Raw genomic sequence first — 22,867 nt, 5'->3', positions numbered from 1 at the left:
TGACACTGGTGGGATTGGAAGCGACGCCCCCTTAGAGACTGGAACCTGGTTCCAGCGCCTTAGACCACTCGGCCACGGTAACACCCGAAATCGTGCCATCTATTTTCATACATTTTCAATTGTGCTCCTGCAAAACAACAGAAGAAAACTCACAGGGAAAGCATTCTGTGATCCCTGTCCTGCTCGCATCGCAGCTGGGATATGCCCGACTACAAGGTCAATTTTGCAACAGATAAAGTTAGCCCATCAAACCACACAAAAATCAATGGAAAGCTGAATCTATCTTCTGAGACTCTTTTCAGCTACAAATATATATGCGAGTGTGAGAGTGTATGTTCCGTCATGATTTGATAAAATAATCATGACATTACTGGAAAGTCGATTCTTGCTTTAGTAAATTATTTCGCCCATTGGTCGAAACAGATCAACTTTCACATTTACACAGAACAAGAAACACACCGGACTACAGGGAAAATGCACAAAGCTGAGCAGGCCGTGTTCCACATCATACCGTGCAGCATAGTTTCAGTCACTGTGTCTGTTTTGCAGAATAAGCGTCACAAAGAATGTTCTCTACCTGAAAAGCCGCGCTAGCAGTACAATCCGAGAAGACAGATCACAATGTCAGCATGCTCATACCTCGGTGCCGGTACGAGTTGTCACTTTCCTTGTCTGTTACATTAACTATGCAACTTGCTGCGGAGATGTCTCCACCTGGATATGAGCAACATGGCTGCCAACTGAGTTGGAAACCTGTGTGGGAATCGATGGGAAGCGACTCAGTAAATTTATTAGAGATGCAGTTTCTGTTCACGTCAATGCAAAAGGCAGTTTCTGAACATATTTACAGAAGTCAAAAAGAGATTCCCCCCCACCACCCCATAAGATGTCAAAGAGGTGCTCACTGCCCTTGAGTGCTTTTTGTTCTCGATGTGAAGAGCTCTCACGTCTGAGTCACCTTCACGTCTCTGGTTGCTGAGTGAATCACAAAGAAGGAATTTCACCAGAACTGCAACTGCCTCACTTCCCCACTCGCCCTCCCCGTTTACATTTTCCTGCTCGTCAGTGATTTGAAGAAAACCAAATGGATGCGATGTCATTCTGTAGCCTCTCTGTCGATTCCACTGTTTCAGTTCCAACATGGCTTAGATCTCGGGGCGCACCTTAATATTAGTGACGCTATGACAGCACAAGTCCAGAGGTTCCTCTAAGATTCTAAATTCAGTTATTGCTGTTGCTGACGGAATGAGCTAATAACGTGCAAAAACATGATTCAGGACTTCTGGTGCCAATTCTCGCACGTTGAATAACGGCAGACAACTTCCAAATGAGGCCTGTCAGAGAGTACTTGGGGGTACATTTGACAGAGGGGCTACATTAGGAATCCTTGGTGTACCGTGACACCAGCACTTCAGCGTTCTCCTTGGCTTTGAAATGGGCCACCTGCGCAAGGAATGCACATGTGTTACTGTTTTTTGTGGAAGGATTAGAAGACGGGAACTACAATCTTAAACAGAATGGCATATGTTCAGAAGCAGGTTGGAGAAACACTTAACAACGTTTCACCAGGGCTTTTTCTGCCCAGTTTCGAACTGGCGACCTTTCGTGGGTGAGGCGCATGTGACAACCTCTACACTATAGAAAGAAGCTTAACTGGAAGCAAAATGTTGGGAATGGCACTTGTTTAATTTTGGCGATGTTGTCAGCGTGAACGAGATACACAGAAGACTCTGTTGCCATGCTGTGTACTTCAATAACGTTGTGTCGCTTACACCCCCTTTAATGGATTACTATTAGCGGGGCTTGCCATCGCTCGCTGTGGAGCAATAGTTTAGTCTATTCGACTGTTCAACGGAAAGGTAGCATTGTGTAAAACTGCAGAACTGAAAGACTTCCTTACTTTTGTCCCGATTGACCATACTTCGTGAAATATTCCTGGATCCTCAGTTGAGGATTTTTGCTGCTGGAAATTATCTCACAAACTGTATTATCTCGTAATGTATTGAACGGATGGCAAAACAGTCACGATTTAACACGGAACACAAACAAAAATAACAAACCAAATGCATTTTCAGACACAGCGAAGCATGAATGCAGAATTTGAGACAGTCCGAGGGCATGAGCCATAAACTAATCTCACAACGAACAGTAGGGCAATTCCAAATTATTCTTTCAAGCATACGGGAGCCTTAGTGCACCACCACTTCCCAAAAAGTGCTGAAAAGAGAGAAAGAAAGAGCACAATAAGAATGGGCCATAGAAAGTCAATTTCATCTATCACATTCTCGATTAGATTAGCTTTCCCTTCCGCCCTCTCCAGGACAGGAAAGAAGGAAATAGAAGAAATTTAAGAGCATATGACTTCGCAATTCATTGGAATAATTTTCCCTTCCGCCAGAAAATTAAATAACGAGGAGTAGAGTCACCACAGGACTTTGTTTCACAACAGCGACGAAACAACAGTCTCTCTTCGGTTCCAGTGAAAACTCAACTTGCCTGGAACGAAACAGCAGCAGGAGAGCTGCTTGAGCCCGCGATTTATCGTGTGGAAGGCGAACACGTCATGACAGCACGGACACTGACCCCTTGGAGAAAATCTGCACTCTCCCACACTGCAGTTTACTCTCCAAGAGACAGACCCGCAGTTGTGCTTTGACCACGGCACTTTAATACATTGCAGCTGATGCGACGGAAATTGTAGCAGTGGAATTCAAACCTCCACCACCTGGCAAATTGGAACCTGAATCTGCGGCTTAGGCTGCTTGGCCGCGCTACAGAGCCCTGACCTTCTCTGAGTAATGAAGCGTGCTGTGTCTGATCCACAGGACACCCTGCAGAATTATCAGGCAGCACCATCCTCCCTGTGACATGTACGTGCTGGCTAAGATTCTGTTGTGTACATGTGTCCCGGTTTTGCAGATATCACCGTTGTTGAACTCCCTACATTCTGTTGTTCTAACTATGATTCCACTCAGAATCACAACTGTGTCACAAAACACCTTAGCTGTGTTGGTTCTCCACAGAGATAAATGTGTTTCTCTTTTGGTATCATTCTCTTGCCTTCTCCCTGTAACTCTCCACACTTTTACTTTCAACATAAACATCGAATTAGTTTTTAAGTAACTCGATTGAAACTGCGTCTTTGTCAATGTCAGGCAGTGGTTTATAGACCCTAACCACTGCCTATGTGAAAATGTCCATTTTTCTTCTTTTACTAATGACATTAAATATCTGCCGAATCGTTCTCGACCCTTTCAGGCGTAGGGAGCATTCTCCCTTTCTTATTTCCTCTGTCTATCCCACTCATGTCTTGGAAAGGTTTAACAAGGCCAGCTTTTGGCCTTCTACTCTCCAAGGAAAACTGTCCCAACTTTCCAAAAGACATTTATTGTTGACATTCCTCATATACCAGACCATTCACATCAACCTGTTCATCGCTGTTTCCAATCCTTTCCAGTCCCCACTTCCTAAGGTTTAAAACCCACAACTGTGCAAACATCCAGATGGTGGAATTATTCAGAGTGGGATTGTGTGAGTGAACATCCTGAAACACTTAATTCACTTTCACCGCATTGGTACTGTGCCATGCCCACTACCATGACACTTATTACCCCTGAACTCGACGTTATTTGAAGGAGTGCAACTTCATGTTTTACACATTGTTTTTATCAAACAGTTGATAGGGCGAGCGGGCAAAGTGAAATCAAACAACCAAGGCTCGATGGCGACCTGAAGTAAGAAATTCTCACATGCCAGTATTAACTCAAGCTACTAAGCGACGATCATGTCCCGAGGCAAGTGACATTCTTAGGTTTCCAACACCAAACCAGCTCAAAGTCGCTCAGATCTAACGACATTACACTTTGCTCTCGGATTTCTAAGCTCCAAAGAGTTTCAAGAATATTGCCTTCTCATTCCGTCTCCTTGTTCACGGGACAGTGCTGTTTATCCACTTCGCTTTGACTCCATCGGCAGAGTATTCAGCTATTTCCCTCCAATGGCAGGCAGTGGGAGGGGAGGTAAGCGTGGATGTGCTCTCAAGCTCGCTCTGATCTGCACAGCCAGTTCCATCAAGTTTGTTTGGGAACTTCCTGAAAATATCATTTATCTGAGAGTTGTCTGTTGGGAAAGACAGAATGTACTCCGGATTCTCTACCCTCAGGTAAATTAATGTGAGGGCTTTTTTGTGTAGCCTGTTTGCTGTTCAGAATCCATCTTCACACAGCAATTCTGCAGAAAGGCTTTTGTATCAGTGACATTGGTTTCTATGTTGCAATCGGGCAGCAGTTAACACCTGTCCCAGATGAAGAGAATGCATTAAAACCCTCAGTCACTGAGAGTCATCCCCACGGCTCTGAGCTACGGGGCTGCAGACAGTCTAACACGGAAGGGAGGGTTAAAATGAAACATTGTTTCACCATCACCCACTCTGTCCCAGAGATAGGAGGAGGGACAGTATCAACGTGTGGCGTCACTCACGCGGCGACAGAAGCTGGGCGACTCTCTTTGGCTTGGATATCTCTGTGGTTATTCATAATTGGCCATCTATGTTATAATAATGTGGAACTGTGTCAGTGTCATTATGCTGTCTCCAACAAGTTGATCCAATTGTCACTCAAGGCTTTTCATTTCACGGGAACGTTACTGCTGTTCGAACCAGCATAGGGAATAACTGCAGGGCGTCATGCGGGTAGGGCACTCTACAACTGATATCGCTCACCTTCACCAGTTTATTCCCAGCTCTGGTAAATGATTTTGCAAATCAGATCAGAGCAGACCGACAGAGAACATGGAAAGAGCTTCCAGAATTCACAAGTGTGTTTCCTCACCTGTGTAAATTTGGCGGGTGTATCAGTACGAATTATTCATTTCAGATACATTGAGTGAAAGAAAGCGGAAAGTGAAACTACATGCAATCCGTTGAATGGAGCCATGTTATAGAGGAACACTAGCGGGGACAGTACACACACTGACACCTGGAATTGTCAGCGAGCAGAGGATGTTTTCAATCCATTAATTTCCGGGTTATGAGCCCAATACGCTCCCGCTGGACCGCTTTGTTCGCGCTGACCACAGCAGTTTCCCGCAGTATTCAGCTTTTCGTCTGGCGTGTGGCATGGCAATCAGTGTCATGGGAGAGAAACGTGAACGCACTCTTCAGCTCCATATCAAACACCGGTTTGGGAATCAGGGAGGCGGCTAGAGGGAGTGGGAGTTATGCAAATTCCGGAAAGCTGTACAAAAGGGAGATTGCACATGCACAGGAACCCATCTTCTTTTGGGAATCTTGTGCAAATAACGCCATCTGAAACAGATGAAACATTCTGAAGCAGAACTGCAGGAAAAGAGAAAGTCTCTACAAGTCATCGGGAACTGTGTCTGTGTCCTCCTCGAAGTTACAGCGAGGGCTCTGCTGTCTGAATCAGCATGGGATATTACTGCAGCATATCCTGTCGCTCAGGCACACTGCACCTGATATGTATAAGCTTTATCACGTTACCCTAAGCTCAGAGAATAAATTTCACAGCTCACATCATCCCAGAGTGACAGGGAACAGAAGAAATCGTTTCAGACCATCATCTTTACACCACTGGGAAGAAAACGGATGTCGGAGTGCAGACAATCTCGACTCGTGCTGTTGTTGTTGGCTGTGTGACAACAAGAGCAGGTACCAGGAAATGTTTATTTTACTTCTTAAAACAGGCGTGAAAATTTGCAGAGCATAGACACATCTACCTGCTGTTAGTGAAATGATGAACAGCAGAGTACAGTTCACAGAGTATGGTCAGCCCTCTGGGTTATGGTCTCAGCACTCTCCAACTGTGACCCTCTGCTCACAGGATTTGAACACAAACAAATGACTCAGTGACAAATTCTGTTGAAACGGATTCTGTGCGGAATTGACAGCGATGGAATGAAAAGCCGCTTGAGAGCGGGATGTCGCATTATCTGTGAAGGGATTGTTTTCCAGACTCGAGGAGACTGCGCAGTGCTGTTTCCATGGGTCGATATCAGGGTAGGTAGATTGAAACAGCGTCGGATGTCATTGTAGGGAGCCCTGCCGCTTAGACCCACTGCACCTTTTGTACAATGGTGCAAAAACACGGACCTTTTCTGTAGGGGAGACAACTTCAAAATCGTTAATGTGGCAAAATTCACAAATGTGTGAAACAACAAAGTAACCACAGAAATTGGTGTTACGTGACGTGGTAAACCCCTCTGCAAATGTAAACTGACAAAACAGAAAGGATTCACCCCGTACTGTATTCTGTTAAAATTCAAGAGGCAAAGAACTATTCCAAAAATCACCATTTAAAGTTAAAAATAACAACTTTATTGTTTTTTTAACATTTGACAGAGAATAACCAACTTATAACTACTTACAACTCATTTCTCTGAACCCTGTGCTCTACAATACCTTCCCCAACCCCGACCCCATTAACATTTACAAAAAAAATCAATTTACAAACCAGCTTGTTGTCGAATCTTCTCTTCGTGTCTTTCTCTGTAGATTTTTTCTCCAGGTCGGTGTTGATGCTTCTTTTTTTATGCAATCTATTTCTCCAGATAGGCACCTCTTGGAGATTTTACTAACATCCTACATTAGTTGATCTTTTAGCTGCTCTCTTTGCTGTTCTTTGTCGCTCTGGGTAACTGTTCAAAATGGCCGATATTTGTCTCACAAAACGTCGGATCGTTTCATTGGTTTTAACATTGTAAAAATACCACATCCAAACTTGATTGGGGCATAATTGAAACTGATTGGCCGAATTCGAATTTGTTTTTGTATCCATGTAACACAGCTGTTAGTTGTTTCGACCTAATGTTATGTTGTTACCTTGTTCTGGACTCCTTGTGCAAGCCAGACATTTCAGCACCATTAAAAGTACATTACACCACAACTTCATAACACTGGCATTTGCCAAGACAGTCTATTTCGTTCAACATCGCTCTCTGTCAATCTCATGTGCCTGAGATTTGAAGAATCTCTGGTCTATGTTAATTAAAACTGCCCTATTCTCATAACCTTAGATTTAACACAACCGGTTATATATGTCTTACAATATTAATTGATTCCTCACTGTGTTACTTCAACACCCGTTGAGAAGAAATAAAAATGAGAGCAACAGTCACCTGTGTGACTGCGATTTGACCCAATGTTGCTGCAGCCAACCGATTCAGCTGCAAGTAAAATAGCCCACACCTTTCCTGTGCCAGTAATGAGACTGCATAGCATAGTGGTAAGTTTTAATGAGTTGAATTAGACCCAGCATCATTTCTCAGGACGAAATTTACTGGGCTATAAAGAGATGATGAAATAGACGTGGGTTGGTGTGTGGAATATAGTTAAAAAGGATATGGCCAGAGTTCCCTTGATAGACGAAGAATCACGCAACACAAATCAGGAATGACTGATTTGTGTCCGAATGGAGCTTTTCCAGCTGATGTGAGATTGGAAAGGATAAATAGGGGGAAATTCTCTCGTTCAGGTGAATGTATAACTAAAGGTTCGAGCTTCAATATTAGTGAGGAACGACAAAGAGGTTTACAGCAGGTACTTTTTATTCTGAGAGTTATTGAAATCGGAGATGAATTTTCAGCAGAAGAAAACATATTAGAAGATGATTCCAGCATATTTGAAAGGCCACGTGCAGACACACAAGGAGCGAATTTAACAAGGACAGGGATTCTGAGCTGCCCGAATGAGGAGGCAAAATGGACGCACTCACAAATTGTTCAGCGTTCATCGGAAAGAAATTGCTAAATTCCTGCAACTGAACATGTTAAGTGAAAGAAGATCTGGTGGTGTTGAAAGGTGTAGCAGCTGGTTCTCCGTGAACTACTACAGATTGTTAATGTGCTGAGCTGTTTGTTTTAGCCTTGCATTAAATGGAAGCCGGTTAGCTCAGTCCGCTGGGTAACTGGTTTACGGTATAGAGTGAGACGAACAACGTGGGATTAAATGTCGCACTGTCTCAGTTTGCTATAAGGATCATCATCTCCTCCGCTCACGTGATCTGTAATACAATGGTGACTCCAGTGAGTAGGAACGGACCTGTCGATGTCAAGAATCACTATCTTTGCCATCTGTTGCCTTGAACATTTGATCACAATGACTAGGAACGGGATAGATTCCTTTTAATACTCACTCAACTCCTTCAAAAAATCCAGCGACAAGACTAATCCTAATTCGTGTTTGAACCCTTTGTTCCACGCAGCATCAAAACTATTTGTCATGACTTTACCAGATTCGGTGACAACATTCAATCTACCCAAAGAAATAAATCTAATTCCTTTCGAACGGTTTAATGAGCTGTGTGAGTTTGCAGCAAACAGGATTATATGAAACGAGTTTAAGAGCCTTTTCAAGAATGTAATCCAGTGCAGTGTTAGAGATTTGAAAAAGGTCATCAAGCTAAAATATCATCTCTGTTTCTCGATCCACAGATGGATAATTATTTGGGGAATATGTGCAGTTTTACTGTTAACAATTGATACCTTGCCCAAATCAGCAACTGGAGTTTTAGAATAGATGCTGCTTTATTCGACATTATTCTTCAACTATGCTTCAGTCTGATGCTCCAATAATTCCTGATTAACGTCAGTAAAAACAGCTTTAGATAACGATTGGAATTACAACTGCGGCGTTTTTACACGCTCTTAAGTACCAAGCGCTGATCAGTTGTCCACTGGAGCCGCCGGCAGCAAGCGCATAGCGTACCCTACTCGTACCTCTGGGACCTTCGACCCGCCTGTTCTACTTTTGCTGTGGTTTTGAAATTAAAGCTAAGGCAGAGGAGGAGGAACTGATATGGACCTGTGACTATTGAGCATCAGGTTCAGGAAATGGGACATAGAAAAACGTTGTGCAAAATAGACTTGATTGAAAACTGGGTTTCCGTGGCTCGCTGCGTTGTTTACAGACAATGTTACATTATCGCTGTCACAGGATTTCTCATTCGGTCGGCTTCAATTTGGCACAGAATTCGATTCAACGACACTTCACTATCTTCCTTCTGCATGTTCCTACAGACAACAAGAAATATACTGCACTCATCATCAATATTCAACATGGTTACATCCAAGGACATGTTGCACAGTTTTCATGAATACTGAAGATATAGGAATGTTATGCAAGAGTAAATTGAATTTGAGTTTAAATTGTAAGTGATAAAAATCCAGAGTAAGATCCAGAATGCCCGAAATTCATGATTATTACCGTGGCCAGAACTCTAGCTAGGAAAAGGGGAAATCTGTCCCTGAATCCCCAATATCCACACGGCCGTTCGCTCCATGTGTCCAGTTGGAAACCTGTGTGAAGGAACATGCAGTCTGACAGAGCGCCTGGGAGAATCCTCCACTGTCTGATCTAAACCTACAACAGGAGCTGTGTATTCCAGCTGTGAGAGTGATGGGATAAAGGGGAGGTCCTTGGTATTCCGTAGTGTAGATTCACAGGGTCCTCATCATGTTATTGTTTAAAACCCTCTGTCAGAAACAGCATAGACAGAGAGGAATAGGAGGGGACCATTTCACCCGCAAGCGCTATCCCGCCATTTGATATCATTGTGGCTGACCGAACACGTCAATGTCTTTTCCCAGCCCATCCACATCAACCTGTCGCCCAACTCGAAAAGACACTGAATAAAATTTAAAAATTGCAACTGTGGGAGGGAAATGTGTTTAGAGACAGTGAACTTCAGCAGTTGGTTTTGTGAATGAGCAGCGTATTCTGGACTGATCATATTTCAAATGATGCGATTCCCTCAAAACTCACCACCAAGAAGGTGAGGAATCTTCTCTGGTCAGTAGCGGGGACGAGAACTCCAGACGATGGGAACTGATGATGAATCAGCAGAACAATCATTGATTCAGCTGAAATCTGAATTAAACTCCGATTCTGCTGGGACTCAAACCCACAAACTTTGAATCACAATCTTAACAATGCAGTAGAAGTCCAACACGACTTTCATTGTGCCACAGAGGTGAGCTAACCTACATTTTACTGCACCCAACGTTACGGTGATCAAGTCTTTCATCAAACATCTATTTATCCTCGCCCCACTTTCCACTAGCTGGTCCTTATGCTCTAGCTCCTCAAGTTTTTGGCTCAATACTCCTGACGTGTTCTGAGGACTCTTAGATTTACCACACGTGCACACAGTGAGTTCCAGACAAACAACACTCTCAGGATGCAAACGTTCTTCCTAAATCTTCTCTGAAAATCCTCTCTCTAGCGTTTCATCAATATCCCTGGTTATTAATCCTTCCCATTAGAATTTTATTCCTATCACACGTATCTATTCCCTTTCTGTGCACGTTAATCAATTCCTCTCTCAGATTTCTCCGGTCTCAGATTAAGAGCCCCAATCGAGCTCACCTATCTGTGCAGTGACGAGAGTGTAGTGCTTTAAAAAAGCACAGTCGGTCAGGCAGCATCCGAGGAGCAGGATAATCGATGTTTCGGGCATAAGCCATTCGTCAGGAATGAGACTTTTGTGTGGAGTTTGTGGGAGGGGATAGGGTTGATGGTCAGGCAGCTGGGAACGCGACAAGTGGATGAAGGTGAGGGAGAAGGTGGTAGTTCAGAGGAGGATTGATGGCCGGGTCCAGAGAGCAGTGCCGAGTTGGAGGCTTTGGACTGGGATAATGTGGGGGGAGGTGAAATGAGGAAGCTGTTGAAATACACATTTATCCCGTGTGGTTGTAGGGTCCTAAGATGGAATATGAGACGTTCTTCCTCCAGGCATCGGCTGATAATGGAATGGCAGTGGCTTTTGCCCGAAGCATCGATTCTCCTGCTCCTCAGATGCTGTCTGACGTGCTGTGCTCTTCCAGTACTACACTGTCAACTCTGAGACCCAGCACCTGCAGCCCTCAGTTTCGCTTGTCTTCGCAGGGGTAATGGTCGAGCTCAGGCACCACCTTGGTAAATCTCCTCTGACCACCCTCCCGTGCAATCACACGTTTCCTGAAGACTGGCGATCAGAACAGAACAAAATTATCCAAAGAAAAGCAGAAATATCTGAACAAAATCAGCAGGTCTAGTGCATCTGGGGAGAGCCCAACGATCCGCCTTTGGAACGAATGGTATGTGTAGGTGGGGCAGGGTCTAAAATGAGGTAAAAACAATTACTGCAGATGCTGGAAACCAGATTCTGGATCAGTGGTGCTGGAAGAGCACAGCAATTCAGGCAGCATCGGATGCTGCCAGAATTGCTGTGCTCTTCCAGCACCACTGATCCAGGGTCTAAAATGATTGAACTCAATGTTGGGTACTGAAGATTGTATGGCCTCTCAGTAGGAAATGACGTGCTGCTCTTCCAACTCGCGCTGTGCTATGTGGGAGCGCTGCAGCAGACCAAACTGACATGGAGGTATGGGAACACAGTGGGATGTTGCAGTGACAGGAACCTGGAAGCTCAGGGTCTTAGTTTGCTTGCCGACAGAACGTAGGTGTACTCATGTTTGTCACCCGCTTTGTTTTTCTCTCCACAGTCTCGGTGAGACCACATTCTGAGCAGGAAATGCAGTTTGCTAAATTGAGTGATCGGCAGATAAATCTGTGGAACCTTACACAGTGAGGGGAGACATCGTAAACGGGCAGCGTTACACCTTCTGGGATTTCATGTAATGGTGCCAAATGGTGAAGTGCTGAGGGCCAAGGAGGATTGGACGATGGTGTACAGAGAAGAGTTGTCCTGCATAGTGCCGGTATTCAATGGTGTGGGCCAGTGGGGAAAGGGCAGTAGAATGTATATCTTCCTGAGCTACCTCCTATAAGTAAACACCTCACTACGGAGCAAAAGTATCAAATGATTTTCATTTCAACAACAGCACCAGGTACAGCTTGAGAAGTTACGTGTTTGCACTGTCACTGTCACCCTGTCTCCCCTGGAGCAGTAGTACTCCCCCACGCTGATTCAGACAGCACAGTTCTTCCTGTGACATGTCCCTTCGAGAATGGAAGGACAGGTATCAATAATCCGTACTTGGAACGGAGAATCTGTATTGCTCAAAAACAATTGCTTAACTATCCGAACTCCTTTTCAAATCACTTGACCCACATCCTTGTATGTCTTGGCATCATAAATTCACATTTGAATACTTCGGAAAGTTATGTGGATTTCTGCCTCTCAGAGTCTTGCGTATACTGTGTTCCCCATTTCAACCACCCACTGTTTGAAAACGTTTTTCCACGCATTCACTCTAATCTTTCCGCCTCTGACCTTAAATCGATGGCCTCCCGTGATTGAAATCTCCATCAAAGCGAAACATATATTTCAGTCTACGCTATTCATATCGCTCAGTACTTTGTACATCTTAATCATGCCCTTCTCAATCTCCTCTTCTCGAAGAAAAACACCTCCAGTTTGTCCAATCTCTCTTCTTCAGCCAGACAATATCCTGGCAAATCTCCCCTGCATAGCTACACACAATAGTCTCGCGAGAGCCGAATGAACAAGTAAAATAAATGATGCGAAAGTCGACAGAAACTGGTGTTTTTCGAATAAGGTTTACTGTCCTCAATGCTTCCCTGTGCCCTTTTCCTGAGCCTGATGTTTCAATAATCGCTGGTCCATGTCAGTAAAAGCTGCGCCATGTGGATTGAGCTCACAACTGCGGTATCGAAATGGATCAACTGGTTTCAACGTCCCGATGGTAAGACTTGGGCATGGTCACACAGCAACAGTGAGCGCAGCAGCACAGGCCAAACGAGATCAATGTGAAAGTGATTGTAAGGGAAATGGGAGGGGGAACTTTAAGGAGGTATGTGTTTGCGGGAGGGAGGGAATTCTCCGAGAATGGTGAGTCTGGATCCTGTTTATGAGTCGCAGAGATGTGTGAGAGAGAGGGGTTTGATGGAAAAAATAATATCTCAAAGAATGCTTTCATGTAAAATCAACTGATTCCATTCCGTGTTTCTTCAGCATTAATCACAAGGAGTAAAATGCAGTGACTCGGATTCGAACGATCTTACTGCGGCCACAATGCAGAATATTTTAACATTCAAACCACCACTAAGTCATGCAAAGACCCGCGTTTAAAAATAGCAATAATTACAGTGACAGAGAATTCACAGATATACAGTAGGAATATTACGTGAGCGACTGCAGAAATGTGGGAATTCAGAATTAGCTGAATCTTTAAATTCGATATCACCAGACGCTGTGGTGGTTCCATTGAATACTGCGTGTTGAAGACTGAGCTTGATAGATTTCTAGAAAAAAAAAGGTTCAGGGGATGGTGCGGGATATTGGTGCAATGTATGTTTCAATAGCAATGTGTTATTAACAATGTGTTAATAACAGTTTCTTCACCAACTTCCCCACACAAGGAAGTATACATTGCTGCAGTCAGTCACATAACTCCAGTTCCTGGAACCAGAATCAGACAAACTTTGTGGCACAGCCGCGAATACCAAACTAGAAGTGGCGGTGGAAAAAGTGAGGATTGCAGATGCTGGAGATCAGAGCTTAAAAATCTGTTGCTGGAAAACTGCAGCAGGTCAGGCAGAATCACAGGAGCAGGAGAAACGACGTTTCGGGCATAGGCCCTTCTTCAGGAATGAGGAGTGTGTGCCAAGCAGGCTAAGATAAAAGGTAGGGAGGAGGGACTTGGGGGAGAGGCGTTTGGGAATGCGATAGGTGGAAGGAGGTTAAGGTGGGGGTGATATGCCGGAGTGAGTGTGGTGTCGGAGAGGTCAGGAAGAAGATTGCAGGTCAAGAAGGCGGTGCTGAGTCTGAGGGTTGGGACTGAGAAAAGGTGGGGGGAGGGGAAGTGAGGAAGCTGGAGGAATCTGCATTCATCCCTTGTGGTTGGAGGGTTCCGAGGCGGAAGGTGAGGCGCTCTTCCTCCAGGCATCCTGTTGCCATGGTTTGGCGATGGAGGAGGCCAAGGATCTGCATGTCCTTGGCAGAGTGGGAGGGGGAGTTAAAGTGTTCAGCGACGTGGCGTTTGGGTTGGTTGTGGCGGGTGTCCCAGAGATGTTCTCTGAAACTTTCCACAAAGAGGCGGCCTGTCTCTCCAATGTAGAGGAGGACACATCGGGTGCAGCGGATGCAGTAAATGATGTGTGTTGAGGTGCAGGTAAATTTGTGACGGATATGGAAGGATCCCTTGGGGCCTTGGAGGGAGGTGAGGGGGAGGTGTGAGCGCAAGTTGTGCATTTCTTGCGGTTGCAGGGGAAGGTGCCGGGAGTGGAGGTTAGGTTGGTGGGGAGTGCGGAGCTGACGAGGGTGTCGTGGAGGGAGTGGTCTTTTCGGAACGCTGATAGTGGTGGGGGGGAGTATATCATTGATGGTGAGGTCTGTTTGGAGGTGGCGGAAATGACGAAGGATGATACGATGTGTCTGGAGGTTGGTGGGGTGGTAGGTGAGAACCAGTGGGGTTCTGTCCTGGTGGCGATTGGAGGGGCGGGACTCAAGGGCGGAGGAGCGTGAAGTGGAGGAGATGTGGTGGAGAGCATCGTCAACCACGTCTGAGGGGAAATTGCGGGCTTTCAAGAAGGAGGCCATCTGGGTTGTTCGGTAGTGGAATTGGTCCTCCTGGGAGCAGATGCGGCAAAGGCGAAGGAATTGGGAATATCGGATGGCGTTTTGACATGGGGCAGGGTGGGAGGAGGTGTAATCTGGGTAGCTGTGGGAGTCAGTTGGTTTGTTGTAAACGTCCGTGTTGAGTCGGTCGGCCGAGATAGAAATGGAGAGGTCGAGGAAGTGGAGGGAGGAGTCTGAGACGGTCCTGGTAAATTTGAGGTCAGGGTGGAATCTGTTAGTAAATTGGATGACCTGTTCAACCTCCGTGTGGGAGCACGAGGCAGCGCCGATACAGTTATCGATGTAGCGGAGGAAAACGTGGGTGGTGGTGCCTGTGTCGCTGCAGAAGATGGACTGTTCCACATATCCAACGAAGAGGCAGGCATAGCTGGGTTCCATGCGGGTGCCCATGGCTACTCCTTTGGTTTGGAAGAAGTGGGAGGATTGGAAAGAAAAGTTGTTCAGAGAGAGGACCGGTTCAGTCAATCGAACGAGGGTATCAGTGGAAGGGTTTTGGTTGGTTCGGCGGGAAAGGAAGAAGCGGAGGGCTTCGTGATGGGGGATGGATATGTATAGGGACTGGAAGTGGCGGTGGACATGAGCACGTGATGCTATTCTGTGGCACTAGTGACATGATTTGTCAAGGGCCGGTCATAGAGTCATAGAGTTATAGAGATGTACAGCATGGAAACAGACTCTTCAGTCCAACACGTCCATGCCGACCAGATTTCCCAACTCAATCTAGTCCCACCGGCCAGCACGCGGTCCATATCCCTCCAAACCCTTCCTATTCATATACCCATCCAAATGCCTTTGAAACGTTACAATTGTACTAGCCTCCACCACTTCCTCTGGCAGCTCATTCCATACATGCCCCACCTTCTGTATGAAAACATAGCCCCTTAGATCTCTTTTATATCTTTCCATTTTCAACCTAAACCTATACCCTCTAGTTCTGGACTCTCTGACACCAGGGAAAAGATTTTGTCTGTATATTCAAGTGCGTTAAATGCTGAGGCTGTGAGTGCTTCTGTTCAAAGGCGGGGTGGAAGGAATATTGGTCTCAATTTATTACATTATTAAGATTGAGCAGCAGCATTACCCCGAACTGAGAATTGTCTCAGAGGAAGCGTGCTGGAGCCTTAAGTGAGAGGTCGACGTATTGAAGGCATTCTGAGAGATTTTCCTTAACAATGCGATATTTTGTTGCTTTGACAGTAAGAACTCCTTTTGCTCACATCGTCTCCACATCAGTCTCTTGCTCCAGTAAACACTCCAATCCAGCGTACATTGTTTCCATTCCAAGACAGAAACGCGTCCTATTCTCTCTCCATTTGGGATAATCTGAATTGACAATGTCATTCTTTGAATTGAGAAATGCAGCAGGGAGTTGTTTGTGCAGCGGCGATCTATTGGGCGAGTAATCTTTGGAGACTGAAACGTGGCAGTTGCTGTTAGTTAAATTCGATGAATAAAATCTGGAAAACAAACCCAATCTCAGGAACAGAGACAATAACTTTAATATACTGAAAACTCATTCATTCATGTCTCTTCGAAAGTGAAGTCTACCGACCGTAACAAGTCCTGTCAACATGTGACTCCAGATCCACGACAATGTGGTTCCCCCATGAATGCCCTCTGACTCAGTTCAAGGTGAATTAGAATGAACAACAAATGGTCTTCAGACCAATGATAGCCACATTCCATGGGAGAATAAGGAATAATAAAAATACATGAACAACGGGGAAAATGGGAATCGTGTCTGTGTGGACTCGAATTCAACTGATATCCAAACTAAATAGACACAAGGATACCCGCAGCGCCAAGATGTCAGGGCCATGGGGTGACTGCAGGAAGGGATTCAATTCCCAGCTGAGGTGTAAACTCACTTGCTCAGTCACAATGCGCACAGGTCATTCACCTCTCCCATATGTGAGAAGTGATCACTCAGGAGACCAACTGACAGTCACCAGGAAGTTCACAAATGACAGCACGAGTTCGATTCTGCTGTTATTGAAGCTTTTTATCCCAAACAGCAATGAACCCTGTTTGGATGCCTGTTTCCAGTGGAGTGCCACTGTTTTCTGATGTAGACCAATGATTTAGACTTAGTTGTCGAAGCCATGATTTGCACGTTTGCTGATGATACAACAATTGACGTGTCGTTGACTTTGGTGAAGAATGCCAAGGACTGCAGGGATGCATTAGTCAGGTGGAAAGGTAAAATGCTGAATGGAATTGAATCCAGATCAACGAGTGTTAATGAATTTGGGGAGAAGAAACAATAACAGTGTGTATTCTGTGCAGTGTAGACGGACAAAGAGATCATGGAGTGGACATTCATGATCGTTGAAGATCAATGGATAGGGGTATCAGTTGAATGGAAGTGCGTACTGTAGATGCTGGAGATCAGAATCAAGATTAGAGTGGTTCTAAAGAAACCCAGCAAGTCAGGCAGCATCCGAGTTGCAAAAAAAAATGATGTTTCGGGCAAAAGCCCTTCATCATGACTAAAGATGGGAGCCTCGAGGGTGGAGAGAAAAACGGGAGGGCTGAGTTTGGGAAGAACTTAGCTGAGAATGCTGTAGGTGGATGGAGGTGGGGTTAAAGATGATAGGTCAGAGAAGAGGGTGGGAAGGATAGGTGGGAAGGAAGACAGACAGGTGGTACACGTCAGTAGGATGGTGCCAAGCTTGAAGACTGGAACTCTGATAAGGTGGGCGTGGGGAGAGGAGTAATCTGGTGAACACCACATTGATGCCCTGGGGTTGAAGGGTCCCGAGGTGGAAGATGAGGCGTCAGGTGATGAGGTAATGCCGGTGGAGGAGGCCTAAGGCCTGCATGCCCTCGGGAATGTGGGTGGGGACGGGTAGTTGATGTGTTTGGTCACGGAGCGTTGGGTTGAATGTTGCGGGTGTCCTTGAAATGTTCTGTGAAGCGCTCTGCGAGAAGATGTCCGGTGACCCCAATGTAGAAGAGACCGCATCGTGAGAAATGGATGCAATACATGACATGTGTGGAAGTGCAGATGCACATTTGATAGATGTGGAAGGCTCCATTGCAGCTTTAGAAGGATGTGAGGGGGAAGATGTGGGTGCAGGTTTTGCAATACCTGCGGTGGCGGGGAAGGTGCCAGGAGGGGAGGGTGGGTCATTGGAGGGCGTGGACTTGACTCGGTAGTCGTGGAGGAAACGGTCTTTGTGAAAAGTGGATAGGGGTGGAGAGGGAAACATATCTCTCGAGGTCAGTGTTACTGACACTTTTTGCAAACCCACTGATTCCCACAGCAATCTGGATTATATCTCCTCCCACCCTACCTCTTGCGTAAATGTTATCCTGTATTCCCAATTCCTCCACCTCCATCGCATCTGCTCCCAAAGGACCAGTTCCGCCACAAAACACATCACATGTCCTCCTTCTTTAAACACCGGAACTTCCCCTCCATTCTAGTTGAAGATGCCCTCAAACGCATCTCATCCATGTCCCGTACCTCTGCCCACGAAGTCCACACCTCCAAACACAACAAGGTCCTCATTGTCTATCCCATCATGCTCCACATAAATCACATCATTCGATGGCAGTTTCGCCACCTCTAAACGGACCCCACCCCTATCCACTTTATGCCAAGACCTTTCGCTCTGTGACTACCTAGTCAAGTCCACGCCCTCCAATGATCCACCCTTTCCTCCTAGCACCTTCCCCTGTCACTGCAGGAACAGCAAAGCCTGCACCCACATCTACCCCCTCACCTCCATCCAAGGCTCCAATGGAGGCTTCCACATCCATAAACGGTTCACCTGCACTTCCACACGTGTCATTTATTGTATCTCTTGCGCCCAATGTGGTCTCCTCAAACTGGGGAGACTGGATGTCTTCTCGCAGAGCACTTCAGAAAATATCTCCAGGACACCCGCAAAATTCAACCCCAGTGCGCCTTGACCAAACATTTCAACTCCCCCTCCCACTCTCCCGAGGACATGCAGGTCCTGGGCCTCCTCCACCGCCATTGCCTCACCACCCGATGCCTGGAGGAAGAAAGCCTCATCTTTCGCCATGCGACCCTTCAACGCCATGGCATCAATTTCGACATCACCAGTTTCCTCATTTCCCCTCCCCTACCTTTCCCCTGTTCCCAACTTCCAGCTCAACACCGTCCTCCGACGTGTCCCACCTATGCATCTGCATCCCCACCTATCCGCTCCACCTTCTTCTCTGACATATAACGTTCACCGCCCACCTCCGTCCACTCACTGCGCTCTCAGCTACCTTCTCCAAAGCCCCATCTCCCTCCCATTTATATCTCCATCCCTTATGCTTTCAGTCTCATTCCTGATGAAGGGCTTTTGCCTGAAACGTTCATTTTTCCTGCTCCTCAGATGCTGCCGGACCTGCTGTGCTTCTCCAACACCACTCTAATCTTGTGGGGAATCAGTTGATTGAGAGGGATTTCGGAGATTTTCTATTGATTACCACAGGTTGTGGATAATGGCAGAACTTTAGCAACCACCAGTTTAGGGATCAGCTAAAGGACTGAGCACAAGTCTGGTCACCGCATAAATCAACATTTGTCTAAAATTGTAAGAGAAAAGATGGAAGGTTAAATATGCAATTCAAGACTGTTTCACCACTGATGACTTTCCAAGTCAGGGTACTATGCGCCTTGGAGGGTAACTTGCAACTGGTGACGTTTCGTTGCATCTTCCAACATTGTCCTTATAGTCAGTAAGCTGTTGAGCTTTGAACGTTCTGTTAAAATGCCCAGAAGACTTACTCCAGTGCATCTTGTAGTTGGTGAACTCTGCTGAATTGTGCCTTAGCGGTGATGAGGATGAATGTTGCAGGTATTGAAGAAGGTACAATCAAGTGACTGCATTGTCGTAAGTGGTATCCAGTTCCTTAAGTGTTATTGAAGTTACACCCATCTAAGCAAATGGAGAGAGTCGTGTTCCACGTCTCATTTGTGCGTTGCAAACGATGTAGGATTCACGGTGGCACGAGTTGAGTTTATAATCAAAAAATGACTACCAAAGGACATGTTTTTGTTGTCAAAGTGTTTATATAGCCAGTTCATATCATTTTCCCCCTAAATACTAGCTCTGTGGACGATTACATGGGGTAGTTTTGTTACAGTAAAGCCATTGAATGTCAGTGGGATATGATTAGATTCTCATTTGTCAGAGTTATCATTACTGTATTCCGTCCTTGTATGGAACGATCTGATTCCAGTCGCTGTCTGATTTCAAGTTCCATTTCCCATCTGTGCTTGAAATTTCAATCGTTCCTTCTCATAAATATCTCTACTTGCCTTCATAATATGTAAGGACGCTGCAGGGGACAGCAGAGATTTGCGAAGATGTTGTCAACATTGGATAAACTGGTTCTTCGTGGAATGATTGGTTAGGCTGGGATTATTCTCCTTGAAGCAAAGGAGGCGGAGGGGAACTCTATAATCACATAATAACATTTATAAACGTTCAATATTCATGGATCTTAACAGGGTATTTACGGACAGGTAGTTTCACCTCTGGTATGTGGAGAGCACCAGAGGACATGAAGTCACAATTAGTTATTGCCAATTTAATTCAGAAATGAGGAGTAATTTCTTTGCTCAGGGTCCAGTGATTCTGTGGAACCCTTTCCAGAAACTTTTGTTTAGGCTGAGTTATTGTGTATTTTCAAAATGTGCCAGACAGATATTTAACCAAAAATACGATGAAGCTCTTTTCACATAAGGCTGGAGAATGGAGTTGAGGCTTATCAGATCAGCCATGAGTTCCTTGAATGGTGGAGCAGACTCGATGGGCTGAATGGTTGACTTCCAATCCTACATCATTTGGTCGAACGTATTATTCTATTGATAAGTTTGGAATTCTGATGAGATGGGATGAAGGGATAGAAAAGGTTTCTCAAACTTATCAGACAGATCAGGAACAAGGCTGATAAACCCATGGACAAGAAATGTGTTGTGGCCTGGAAACAACAAATGGCACTGGGCACACCGCAGATGGGTATGTGCAGAAGTTGTGATTGCTAAAGTAAATTGGTGGATCTAATGCTGTTGCAACTTGGTGATCGTGCTGGATGATCGATCGCAGTGTGATTCACACGGCAATAGTTTGTGAAAGAATGAAAGGTTTGTTTCATTTGAGAAGTTTTCTGCAGTTCCAATTCCAGTTGACTGTTTGAAATACTGATCAGACCTTTATGTGGAGTGTTACATCAAAATACTCATTCACAATCCCACTGGATAAAGTATTACTCTCGATCTCTCCTTATTTGTTCCTCTTTCATTCGATGTATAGTCATATAAAGTCAAGATGGAATGAAGGGAGGAAACAAAAATCGCACTCCTTTTCATTATCCCAATTCAACTTACAACAGAATCAAATTGGCTTGTTTCGACTTTGACGAGGTATCAATTTATCTCAAATCTCCGGTGCAATGAAGTGCAAGAGCAAGATTCTCCATCTAATGGAGACTATACATGCGAGTCCCAAAGGAAAACCACAGCTGCGTTTAATAAAAGTAGCAACCAGAGTAGGATTTGAACCCACGTGTGAACAATGAATTGCCAACCCGTCGCCATAACCTCGGGGCCATTTCCTCACATAACAAAGGAGCTCACATGTGACCCTGTCAAGATTATATATGGTGCTAATAGGGGATGAGAAATTCCTTGAGCGGAATCTAAACCACGCCACTATGTTTCTGCTTTCAGCGGAATGATAATATCAGCAAAAACCAGGGAATTGACACCATCTTTGGAAGGTATAGCTGTCCTTCATTCATTCCGAGTCGGAACTGTCCGAGAGAACATGAAATTCCCATCACATTCACACGCATATTTACTCTTGACTCATAATTTCTTCAGACAGTTTCTCCTTCACGTGAGGAAGTATATATGGAGAGAGAACGAAAGATGGTTTAGCTCGATGGCTTTTCTCATATGGCTGAACCTGAACTGGGTAAAGTTCCCGGAAATGCAGTTTTGTTCGCTTCATTTTATTAATTTTGCTGCAAACTCATTCTGCTCATTGCAATGATCGGAAGTGAATTGGATTTATATCTTTGGAATGTTTAATATTGTATTCAATTTTGATCCGAATTTATTTCAGCTTAAAGAAAATACTGATGAGAAAAACTGAAAGTTTAACTGCAAAGAAAAAGCCAGTTTTGATGCTCAGTTACTTTGGAAGATTTCAGTGGGTATCTAATGAACCCAACATCATGGCGATTGTCCTCCCATCTTAAAGGCATGAAATTAAAGCAGAAAATCGACGTCCAAGCGACGTGTCACTTCCTATTCATTATGGAATATATTTCCTTGACAATCTATAAAATCTGCTCAGTTCCATTTATAATGTTTAATGTGGAATATTAATGCAAATCTTTCAAAATTCTGCATTTTTTGCGGACTCTTATTCGGCTGCATATGTTTCTGATATTTCTTTACATTTCAATTCATCCAAATTAGACATTGTTTCCTCGCACCTTCCATCCCCCACACCCCACTTTTACACTTTTACCCAGCCACAGGCTGTCTCTCTCTCTCCTGGTGAAACTTACTGTTTGTGTGTCTCTAAATGTGCCTTCCAAAATATTTTGGAAACGGATTCTCTGAGTGACAGAAATTCTGCTCCCATCATTTCGTTGTCCTACATCAATGGTTTTGAATTCTGACGTTCAGAAATTTAGTAACTTGAAAGAGTGAATTTACCACCTGTTTCCTCCCTCCAAACCTCACATACTCTGGAAAACTTCCATTCGGTTTTCCTTGGTTCAGTTCCAAATTTTTCAACACACAAATAAATAAAATCCCATCCCCACTAAACGCCGTCAGCATCGTCGCTAATGTCTTAGCAGCCCAGTAAACGCTGGCAGTGTCCTCTCTGAAAGAATCACAGATTCCCTACAAGGCAGAAAGTACAATGCAGGAGGAGAAAGTGAGGTCTGCAGACGCTGGAGATCAAAGCTGAAACTTTATTGCTGGAACAGCACAGCAGGTCAGGCAGCATCTAGGGAACAGAAGATTCGACGTTTCGGGCATGTGCCCGAAACGTCGAATCTTCTGTTCCCTAGATGCTGCCTGACCTGCTGTGCTGTTCCAGCAATAAAGTTTCAGAAAGTACAATTCACCCAATCGAGTCTATAGGGTCACTCTGAAGAGCAAAACAACCAGACCTATCCCCCCACTCTATCCCATATATTTCACCTGAAGAAAGAACAGCCTTCTGGCTTGTGATTTCAAATAAACCTACTGGAATAAAACATTGCATCGTGTGACTGTTGATGTTATCCCCGCATTACCCATGGCTAATTCACTTAACTTA

The sequence above is a fragment of the Chiloscyllium plagiosum genome, unplaced genomic scaffold, assembly GCF_037043375.1.
Source record: "Chiloscyllium plagiosum isolate Xiang-an unplaced genomic scaffold, Cpla_swu_hap1 HiC_scaffold_45, whole genome shotgun sequence".
NCBI classification, from domain to species: Eukaryota; Metazoa; Chordata; class Chondrichthyes; order Orectolobiformes; family Hemiscylliidae; genus Chiloscyllium; species Chiloscyllium plagiosum.
This window is presented reverse-complemented; position numbering follows the sequence as displayed.